We start from the raw sequence: 12,487 nt of genomic DNA, 5'->3' as shown, positions 1-12,487 counted from the left end.
CCACACAGTCAAAGGCTTTGGCATAGTCAATAAAGCAGAAATAGATGTTTTTCTGGAACTCTCTTGCTTTTTCAATGATCCAGCGGATTTTGGAAGTTTGATCTCTGGTTCCTCTGCCTTTTCTAAAGCCGGCTTGAACATCTGGAAGTTCCCAGTTCATGTATTGCCGAAGCCTGGCTTGGAGAATTTTGAGCATTACTTTACTAGCATGTGAGATGAGTGCAATTGTGCGGTAGTTTGAGCATTCTTTGGCATTGCCTTTCTTTTGGATTGGAATGAAAACTGACCTTTTCCAGTCCTGTAGCCACTGCTGAATTTTCCAAATTTGCTGGCATATTAAGTGCAGCACTTTCACAGCATCATCTTTCAGGATTTGAAATAGCTCAACTGGAATTCCATCACCTCCACTAGCTTTGTTCTATTTAAATGTTAATACTCTACATATAGTATACGATAATATGTATAAATATAGCAATGCATCTATCAAAGCCACTTTTCTAAAGTTTATATATCAGATACTGTCATTTCTTTTTTTTTTTTTAACTAGTGCTGTGAGATATGCAATTATATTTCATTTTCAGTGATCACATTGAAAAACATTACCTACTCTTATATTCTTAGATATACCAACACTGTCTCCTTTTGCTCTTTCCTACTTGATTGCATATTATCTCCAAAGGACTTTTTTTATTATTATTACTATTTCATTTTGTTAAAGAGCATCCTAGCTGGTCTTAATGCTTCTTTTTCTTGGGAAGAGCATAGTAGTATATCTCACAGTGATGTAGACTAATGGCATCCATATGAGAATTTGGTCCTGTTTGGTATGTGAGGTGGGATAAACTAGTTATGTTGGAGTTACAACCTGCATCCTCAACCTTAGTGATGCATTACAGTGCGATTTACTTCCCCAGCTACATATCCACCTCTGACCAGGAGAATCTGTTTATGTTTCTGAATCAGGGATTCAGACAGACAAATCTTATTTTGACAGGTCTTTGAACAAAGTCTATAACAGGAAAGAGATATAGAGAATTGTACACTTGCCCTCAGTAGCTTCTTATACTGGTGCTTTAAGTCACTTCCCCTCACACTCCAATGACCTTGCAAGTAATTTAACCATATTTAACTTTAAGGTCTGTGGGAAAGTGCACCTATAAATAGCAACTCTACAGTATCTGTAGGATGCCTAGCTATTCCAATATACAGGCTTCCTAAATTCAAATCTATGAATCATAGATGTTAGGTATTAGAATCTCCTAAGATATACGTTCAGTTCAGTTCAGTTCAGTTGCTCAGTCGTGTCCGACTCTTTGCAACCCCATGAATCACAGCACACCAGGCCTCCCTGTCCATCACCAACTCCCGGAGTTCACTCAAACTCATGTCCATGGAGTCGTTGATACCATCCAGCCATCTCATCCTCTGTTGTCCCCTTCTCCTGCCGCCCCCAATCCCTCCCAGCATCAGGGTCTTTTCCAATGAGTCAACTCTTCGCAAGAGGTGGCCAAAATATTGGAGTTTCAGCCTCAGCATCAGTCCTTCCAATCAACACCCAGGACGGGTCTCCTTTAGTATGGACTGGTTGGATCTCCTTGCGATATGTTTTAAATAGTGGGCACAAAATTGTATTATTTTTAAAGTGCTCTGTGCACATCACATGCATTTAAAAATATGTCTTCTAAGGATTTGAATTATGAGAAAAGCTGTGTATTGTTTGGGTGCAGTTATGTTTTATCTAGTAGTGCACCACAAATATAGAGTCCTAATGGGAAAACTTTTTTTTTTTTTTCCATTTAGGTTATCATCATATTAAAGGAATAAAGATGTTGAGTATGCTGTGGTCAAAATTACCTGATGGAACTACTTGAATTGCTATAGTAATATATCTAGAGATTAGGATGATAACTTCCAGAGATATTTGCAATAGTAAAATACTGCCTTGCATGAAGGTTTCTTATACTTTTCACTATCCTAGATAATTAAAAAAGCATTATGCATGATTTTCTCCACATTATCTTATTCATGAATGATTGTATATGTTTGTATGTAGGATTTTATTGGTATTGTGCTTTGTTGATACAAAAAAGCTTATTAATATTTTAAAATATAGCATTTAAATTCCAGATTCCTCACTTGAATTACAAGTCCCCTGTAGTACCCAATACGGGGATCAGAAAGGATAGACCCAAAACAAAACACATGTATAGTTCCCTGGGGTTCATTGATTTTTCCAGGATTGGTTGTGTTTAGCTTTATATCTTTTTAGCTTTATATCCTTAGTCCTAGGTGTTAGATAGACTTTTCTTTTCTTTCTCATTCTGTATTTACTTCAAATTCTTATCTGTCTGTATCTTCTTGGTTGTTTGTTTTGGATTCTGCTAGCCTAATGTTATAAAGCTTTTAGGATGGACAGGGTTGGATATTAAAAATATTTTTGAAACTTACCTTCTTACTTGTACACCTCGATTTCAGTTATCAAAGTGCTATGTGAACCTGTTTTCATTATTATATCTTGGTATCTGACTGTGGTCCAGGTTCCATCTCATTTTATTAAGAATCAGTACATGTTGTGCTATGATCAGTCACTCAGTCATGTCTGACCCCATAGACTGCAGCATGCCAGGCCCCTCTGTCCATGGAATTTTCCAGACAAGAATACTGGAGTGGCCATTGCTACTCTAAGGGATCTTCCTAACTCAGGGATTGAACCCATGTCTCTAGCATTGGCAGTCAGAATCTTTAACACTGAGTCACCTGTGAAGCCCTAGAATCAGTATATTTCAGCTAATTTTTCATTCACACTCATGAACTCATCCTAGATGAATTATTAATCTGTGTTATTAGCCTAAAACATAGAATATAGCTTAATCATGATTCAGAACTATCAACATTATATTTCAATATTTTTTCTCTGTAGAACTTTAAACTTACTGTTTTTCAGTTGCGCAGTCATATTTGTAACCTCATGGACTGTAGTATGCCAGGCTTCCCTGTCCTTCACCATCTCCTGGAGTTTGTTCACACTCATGTCCATTGAGTCGGTGATTCCATCCAACCATCTCATCCTCTGTCCTCTCCTTTTCCTCCTGCCTTCAATCCTTCCCACCATCAGGGTCTTTTCCAATGAATCAGCTCTTCACATCACGTGGCCAAAGTATTGGAGTTTCAGCTTCAACATCAGTCCTTCCAATGAACACCCAGGGCTGATCTCCTTTAGGATGGACTGCTTGGATCTCCTTGCAGTCCAAGGGACTCTCAAGGGTCTTCTCCAACACCACAGTTCAAAGGCATCAATTCTTTGGTGCTCAGTCTTCTTTATGGTCCAACTCTCACATGCACATATGACTACTGGAAAAACCATAGCTTTGACTATACAGACCTTTAAAATTAAAGAATTAAAAATAATTCACTCACATTTGAAATGTAAGAGCAAATAAAATACTCAAAGTAAAAATGCATGTAAGTCTGTTTGGGGCTCTTCTTCAAGAAACACAAGGACTGAGAACTTGGTGATTAACCTAACTGGCATACAGACTCTATATGGACTGTAAGAATCTGCAAGTTAAAGGAATCATAACAAACAATCTAATGCAATGCAACTCAAAGTATGGCCCATGGACCTGCAGCATTGGACTCACTTGGGGTATTGTTAGAAATGCAAAATAATGGACTAACCCACACCAGCAAGGTCATACTCTCTTGGAATATGCGGAAGGAATCTATCAGTGTTTTAACAAGCATTGCATTTGGTTACTGAGAATGAAAGTGTTTGAGATCCACTAAGTTAATGAGTTCTAATTCATGTTCCTAATGTATGTTTGCATAAGCTTATGTTATTTTCTATATCAAAAGAAGTTTATTAATATAAATATTTTCTAAATTAGGACACAAAATGATTCTAAAGCTAAATAATTTGTCCAAAGCCAATAACAGAGAAATTTGAACACACACACACACACACACACTTTTAACATGCTTATTTCCTAGAGGATAAACTATGCATAATTCATATTTATTGAGGCATAATATTGTCAATAAAATTCACCCTTTTAAACTGAACTATTTGTTTGAACACTTGTATATAATCATGCAATGACCACCACAATATAGAAAACTTCAATTGGCTCCAAATATTTCCTGAGCTTTTGAATAAATCACATTCTCTTACTCTTAGTTATCCCATATCTTTTATTTTTTCATTGATTTATTTTTTGTTTTATTGAATGCAATATAAATGCAATCATTCAGCATGCAGTCCTTTATATCTGGCTTGAAAGCATTTAGGATAATGTGTTTGAAATTCAGTCATGCTATTGTATGTCTAAATAGTTCTTTCCTACTTATTTTACAATAATATGTAAATGTGTATTATGATTTACCCATTAACCAGCTGATGAGTATTTGGTTTGCTCCCACATTTGGGCTATTATACATGAAGATGTCTTTAACATACCGATAAATATTTTTATAGAAACTATTTTGTACATTTCTTTTAAATAAATATCTAGGAGTATAGTTGCTGGGTTTTTAAGGAGAATGTATGTTACATTTTTAAGATCAACCCAAGCTCTCTTCCAAAGTGATCAAACTATTTTTTTAACTGCAATGTTATGTCAATAAAACATGCTATATATTTTGAGTTACGTTTCAGTATTTTTATTGTTTGTCAAACTTTTATATTTTATTGGAGCCAGATAATAAAATACAGCATTTTCTAATATTGTCAAAATATACTAGAGATGAAAGTACAAAGATCTTTTAAAAAACCAGGTATGAAGATGATAAAATATATGCAATTTCTCTTGATATTTGATTATTTGTTTCAGAAAACTATGATTAAAAAAGTTCTGCCTCAGCCTTATTTTAGTGTACACTATGAGATAAATTGGAAAAGGCAATGGCACCCCACTCCAGTACTCTTGCCTGGAAAATCCCATGGACGGAGGAGCCTGGTGGGCTGCAGTCCATGGGGTCGCTGAGCGACTTCACTTTGACTTTTCACTTTCATGCATTGGAGAAGGAAATGGCAACCCACTCCAGTGTTCTTCCCTGGAGAATCCTAGGGACAGGGGAGCCTGGTGGGCTTCCATCTATGGGGTTGCACAGAGTCGAACATGACTGAGGTGACTTAGCATGGGATAAATGGAAGAATTTCAACATATTTTTCTACAGAAAGAGAAGCATGGTAAGTTTTGATATCAGTTGCTAAGATGACTATCTTTAAAACAAAATAGAAACAGCTATTTACTTTCAAAATATATGAATATATAGGACACTAGCACTTATAAAAAAAGGAAAGATATAAGCATCTGAATGCAGAGTTCCAAAGAAGAGCAAGAAGAGATAAGAAAAACTTCTTCAGTGATCAATGCAAAGAAATAGAGGAAAACAGAATGGGAAAGACTAGGGATCTCTTCAAGAAAATCAGAGATACCAAGGGAACATTTCATACAAAGATGGGCTTGATAAAGGACAGAAATGGTATGGACCTAACAGAAGTAGAAGATATTAAGAAGAGATGGCAAGAATACACAGAAGAACTGTACAAAAAAGATCTTCATGATCCAGATAATTACAATGGTGTGATCACTGACCTAGAGCCAGACATCCTGGAATGTGAAGTCAAGTGGGCCTTAGAAAGCATCACTACAAACAAAGCTAGTGGAGGTGATGGAATTCCAGTTGAGCTCTTTCAAATCCTGAGAGATGATGCTGTGAAAATGCTGCACTCAATATGCCAGCAAATTTGGAAACTCACCAGTGGCCACAGGACTAGAAAAGGTCAGTTTTCATTCCAATCCCAAAGAAAGGAAATGCCAAAGAATGCTCAAACTACCACACAATTGCACTCATCTCACACGCTAGTAAAGTAATGTTCAAAATTCTCCAAGCCAGGCTTCAGCAATATGTGAACCGTGAACTTCCTGGTGTTCAAGCTGGTTTTAGAAAATGCAGAGGAACCAGAGATCAAATTGCCAACATCTGCTGGATCATCGAAAAGCAAGAGTTCCAGAAAAACATCTATTTGTGCTTTATTGACTATGCCAAAGCCTTTGACTGTGTGGGTCACAATAAACTGTGGGAAATTCTGAAAGAGATGGGAATACCAGACCACCTGATCTGCCTCTTGAGAAATTTGTATGCAGGTCAGGAAGCAACAGTTAGAACTGGATGTGGAACAACAGACTGGTTCCAAATAGGAAAAGGAGTACGTCAAGGCTATATATTATCACCCTGCTTATTTAACTTATATGCAGAGTACATCATGAGAAACGCTGGACTGGAAGAAACACAAGCTGGAATCAAGATTGCCGGGAGAAATACCAATAACCTCAGATATGCAGATAACACCACCCTTATGGCGGAAAGTGAAGAGGAACTAAAAAGCCTCTTGATGAAGGTGAAAGTGGAGAGTTAAAAAGTTGGCTTAAAGCTCAACATTCAGAAAACGCTTAAGATCATGGCATCCGGTCCCATCACTTCATGTAAAATAGATGGGGAAACAGTGGAAACAGTGTCAGACTTTATTTTTCTGGGCTCCAAAATCACTGCAGATAGTGACTGCAGCCATGAAAGTAAAAGACGCTTACTCCTTTGAAGGAAAGTTATGACCAACCTAGATAGCATATTCAAAAGCAGAGACATTACTTTGCCAACAAAGGTTCGTCTAGTCAAGGCTATGGTTTTTCCTGTGGTCACGTATGAATGTGAGAGTTGGACTTCGAAGAAGGCTGAATGCTGAAGAATTGATGCTTTTGAACTGTGGTGTTGGAGAATATTCTTGAGAGTCCCTTGGACTGCAAGGAGATCCAACCAGTCCATTCTGAAGAACAGCCCTGGGTGTTCTTTGGAAGGAATGATGCTAAAGCTGAAACTCCAGTACTTTGGCCACCTCATGTGAAGAGTCGACTCATTGGAAAAGACTCTGATGCTGGGAGGGATTGGGGGCAGGAAGAGAAGGGCACGACAGAGGATGAGATAGCTGGATGGCATCACTGACTCGATGGACATGAGTCTGGGTGAATTCCAGAAGTTGGTGATTGACAGGGAGGCCTGGGGTGCTGCGATTCTGAGGTCGCAAATGTCGGACACGACTGACTGTACTAAACTGAACTGACCACTTATAAACTGATTATTAAATAATACCTCTACAAAGCAGTTCTCAAATCATGTATCAACATTATTATGGCTCACTCTCTTTTCATTTACTGACATCCCCATCTCATTTACTTCTCATCATTATATTAATATTACAGTATAGCAATATATTTTTGCTTGGTTTCTGTGAACTCTGGCATTTTATTATTGTGTTAAAGTCCAAATTCTAGGCTTGATGCAATCTTCTTAGCATATTAATTTGATTAACATGTATTTTTTTTCCATTTTCTTTTCTTTTTTTTTCATTTTTATTTTTTATTATTTTTTTAATTTTATTTTATTTTTAAACTTTACATAATTGTATTAGTTTTGCCAAATATCAAAATGAATCCGCCACAGGTATACATGTGTTCCCCATCCTGAAACCTCCTCCCTCCTCCCTCCCCATACCATCCCTCTGGGTTGTCCCAGTGCACTAGCCCCAAGCATCCAGTATCGTGTATCGAACCTGGTCTTTTCTTAATCTTCTTGTCCAATAAAAGGGAGTTGGTGAACAGGAGGTAAGCAGCTTGAGCCTCAGTAGACTTTAGTGCCTTAATAAGAATGATGCTGGTTTCTAGGGGAAATTAGGAACAGAGACGGAATTTCCACACATCTAAATAATGTCTGTTGTATTTTGTATTTTGAAATCATATAACTGTGGGAGAGTTCAGAAACGTGCACCATCTTTATGAAACATTTGGCACAAACTCAATTTGTAAAAGATTTAACAACCTACTACTAAATCAGAAAACCCCTGACTGTATAGAACGTAGATTTTTTTTTTTCATCATCTATAATCTATGTACTCATTGTTTTCCCTTCATTGTGTAGGAACTGTTGTGAGTATTATTCAGTTTCAAGGCTACCCTTCTTGTACTGTAGGCTATAAAGAGATTTCCTCCTACTCATCTTATATATACAATTCGAAAACAAATTTTAGTTTAGCATTTTAGGATTTCCAAAATGCTACAATTTATAATCGGAGAGATGTTGATGTATTTCTATCATAATGAACCTAGTCAGACAATTCACAGCTTTGACACTAATAAATGGTAGGGCCTCTAAAAAGTTCAACATAGGAAGGATGTATCCATCTGACAATATTGCTAATATTTGAAAAAAGATACTAAATAAAAGTATTTTACAAATTGAAAATGCAATAAGTAAATGGATTATTTTAGAGAATTTTTCTTATTATTCCTGAATAGAGTTAGAATTTAAAATGCATTCTCTGTTTTCACTGTAGATTTTTATGGTGGCTCACATGGTAGAACATCTGCCTACAATGCAGGAGACCAGGGTTCAATCCCTGGGTCAGGAAGATCTCTTGGAGAAGGAAATGGCAACCCACTCCAGTATTCTTGCCTGGAAAATCCCATGGACAGAGGAACCTGGTAGGCTACAGTCCATGGGGTTACAAAGAGTAGGACATGACTGAGAAACTTCACTTTCACTTTTCACTTTCCCTTACCAGAGAGTTGTATCTTCCTTTGAAATTTCCGGGTTTTCCTTACACCACACCTCAATAAATGAAAATATATTTATATTATAATGAATTAATGGATGTAAAAGAGACAATCTCTACATTAATAAGCATGTGTATTTGTTTATTTTGTATGAGGATGTATAATTTTCATATTTTTCTTATTCCAAATACATTTTTGAAATGGAACTCAGAAATTAAATTTAAAGTAAGAAAGTATCATTTCTTGTTTAGGTGTTTTTGAAAGTATAAATATTTGAACTGCCTACAAATAGAAAAAATGGTTCAAAAATATCACTAGATTATTTTTTACTTTCCTTAACTCAAAGCAAAAATACTCTTTTTTTGCTTAATAAATTATATTTGACATTGTCTGAGTGCTCCCTGAGTAGTTAATAACAAAGGAACTTCGAATATTTTATATTACTTATTTGCCAAAATAATTCTTTGAGCTAGAGATATTTAGCCTCAGTTTTCAGGAAAGGAAGTCAAGGTATTAAGAGTCTGAAGCAAGTCACAACATAAACAATGACAAATGATTAGATTTTCCTTTGAATTAAAATTTTATGACATCAAATACTGTGTCTGATAGACATATTTTTGTGTATTTGTCTGGCAGGTGGGAAATTAAGATGGTAGTGATCTGAGAAATAAAGGGTAAATTAGAACCTATGAGCTTGGGTGGGACCCATGGAAATAGATAGGATTTGCTCCCACTATGGAGACTTTGGTCCCTCTCACAGAATTTGCTCCCACTATAAAGACTTTCAGAGAAGGCAATGGCACCCCACTCCAGTACTCTTGCCTGGAAAATCCCATGGGTGGAGGAGCCTGGTGGGCTACAGTCCATGGGGTCGCTAAGAGTCAGACACGACTGTGCGACTTCACTTTCACTCTTCACTTTCATGCATTGGAGAAGGGAATGGCAACCCACTCCAGTGTTCTTGCCTGGAGAATCCCAGGGACGGGGGAGCCTGGTGGGCTGCTGTCTATGGGGTTGCACAGAGTTGGACACAACTGAAGCGATGCAGCAGCAGCAGCAGCAGCAGCATAAAGACTTCAGTTTTGTTTATGTGGTGATCCTGGACCTTGGATATAACATCACCATGGATGTCATAACCAGCATGGCTATGTAATCAAAGAAGCTGACAGAGGACATAAAGCAGGAGCTGGATTTGAAGTAGATGTGCTCTCTCTTCCTCCCCTACTCCCCTCAAAAGATCCAGCAGATAATCTATTGGCAATCTCCATTAGCTAAATAGTTATCCTGCATCCTGTCTCTAACTGGAAGCATAAAAGACTATGTTTTTTTGTTTTTTTTTTTTTTCCACTTTCACAAAAATATCTCTTGTAACCACCTAAGTTTGGAAATAAACAGTAGAGGGAATACTGGAAAATTATAGTTCCAGTTTAGCTACGTTGACACATTACAAAATTACCAAAGTCCAACTCTTGTCATTTGGGTGTCCATATATACCACTTCCAGCAATGTTTAACTTGCAACTTAAAACACAAGAAAAATCATGCTTCCACCCAAATAATGTACCTTATGTAACTAAAAATGTGCATGTTTTGAAAGAAGCCTCAAATATTCCCCCCCCTCAAATCTATCTCTGTAGCCATCTTTGTGTTTTGAATTTTCTTCTAGCTATATTACACATCCTTTTGATGTCCTTTAACTGAAATAGTGAGATTTAAGGTTCACCATTAATAAAATTATTTACATTCTGTGTCAGAACATAATGTACTTACCTTCTGTTTCAGGGGAACAGAAGAGAATAAGAAAAAATTACCAACAATTGTGCTAGTATAAATGTATCAATTCAAAACATGGGATATTCATAAATAATAGGGCAATCTGCATATTGGACATTTACAGTAAGACCCCATGAAAATGCATGACATTATAGGTTTGTTATTTAAGCCACTTCAGTTTATTGTATTTACCAAAAGTTGATTGAAAGATGGTTAGATAAAATATATATATATGCTTAGCTAGAAATACAGAAACACATAATTTGTGAAATCTTATAGGAAGACTACATCAAAGATGTTTGTTTAAAATACTGTATTTTTCTGCATCAAAGAAGGTAGCTGAAGTATTACTTTCCCAAAATGCCCTATAACATAAAAGACTATTCATTAAAAAAAACCTGGCAAAGTATTTTTTTTAATTTTATTTTATTTTTAAACTTTACAATATTGTATTAGTTTTGCCAAATATCGAAATGAATCTGCCACAGGTATACCCGCGTTCCCCATCCTGAACCCTCCTCCCTCCTCCCTCCCCTACCCTCCCTCTGGGTCGTTCCAGTGCACCAGCCCCAAGCATCCAGTACCGTGCATCGAACCTGGATTGGCGACTTGTTTCATACATGATATTATACATGTTTCAATGCTATTCTCCCAAATCTCCCCACCCTCTCCCTCTCCCACAGAGTCCATAAGACTGATCTATACATCGGTGTCTCTTTTGCAGTCTCGTACACAGGGTTGTGGTTATTTATATATATATATATATATATATATATATATATGCGTTAGTATACTGTATTGGTGTTTTTCCTTCTGGCTTACTTCACTCTGTATAATAGGTTCCAGTTTCATCCACCTCATTAGAACTGATTCAAATGTATTCTTTTTAATGGCTGAGTAATACTCCATTGTGTATATGTACCACCGCTTTCTTATCCATTCATCTGCTGATGGACATCTAGGTTGCTTCCATGTCCTGGCTATTATAAACAGTGCTGCGATGAACATTGGGGTACACGTGTCTCTTTCCCTTCTGGTTTCCTCAGTGTGTATGTCCAGCAGTGGGATTGCTGGATCATAAGGCAGTTCTATTTCCAGTTTTTTAAGGAATCTCCACACTGTTCTCCATAGTGGCTGTACTAGTTTGCATTCCCACCAACAGTGTAAGAGAATTCCCTTTTCTCCACACCCTCTCCAGCATTTATTGCTTATAGACTTATGGATTGCAGCCATTCTGACTGGCGTGAAATGGTACCTCATAGTGGTTTTGATTTGCATTTCTCTGATAATGAGTGATGTTGAGCATCTTTTCATGTGTTTGTTAGCCATCTGTATGTCTTCTTTGAAGAAATGTCTATTTAGTTCTTTGGCCCATTTTTTGATTGGGTCATTTATTTTTCTGGAGTTGAGCTGTAGGAGTTGCTTGTATATTTTTGAGATTAGTTGTCCGTTGCTTCATTTGCTATTATTTTCTCCCATTCTGAAGGCTGCCTTTACACCTTGCTAATAGTTTCCTTTGTTATGCAGAAGCTTTTAAGTTTAATTAGGTCCCATTTGTTTATTTTTGCTTTTATTTCCAGTATTCTGAGAGGTGGGTCATAGAGGATCCTGCTGTGATGTATGTCAGAGAGTGTTTTGCCTATGTTCTCCTCTAGGAGTTTTATAGTTTCTGGTCTTACGTTTAGATCTTTAATCCATTTTGAGTTTATTTTTGTGTAAGGTGTTAGAAAGTGTTCTAGTTTCATTCTTCAGGCTCTATTACAAAGCCACAGTTATCAAGACAGTATAGTACTGGCACAAAGACAGAAATATTGATCAATGGAACAAAATAGAAAGCCCAGAGATAAATCCACGCACCTATGGACACCTTATCTTTGACAAAGGAGGCAAGAATATACAATGGATTAAAGACAATCTCTTTAACAAGTGGTGCTGGGAAAACTGGTCAACCACTTGTAAAAGAATGAAACTGGCAAAGTATTTTTATTTGCAATTTAATTTTCTTATTGTTGATGTAGTAATTTTGCTGTATATGTGTAATTTGAAGAAATATCTTATTTTTAATTTGAAGACTTACAATTTCAAGTAGTTCTCATCTGAATACAG

The sequence above is a fragment of the Bos grunniens genome, chromosome 12 (genome assembly GCF_055505025.1).
Source record: "Bos grunniens cultivar Pamir isolate PY7600 chromosome 12, Bosgru_T2T1.0, whole genome shotgun sequence".
NCBI classification, from domain to species: Eukaryota; Metazoa; Chordata; class Mammalia; order Artiodactyla; family Bovidae; genus Bos; species Bos grunniens.
This window is presented reverse-complemented; position numbering follows the sequence as displayed.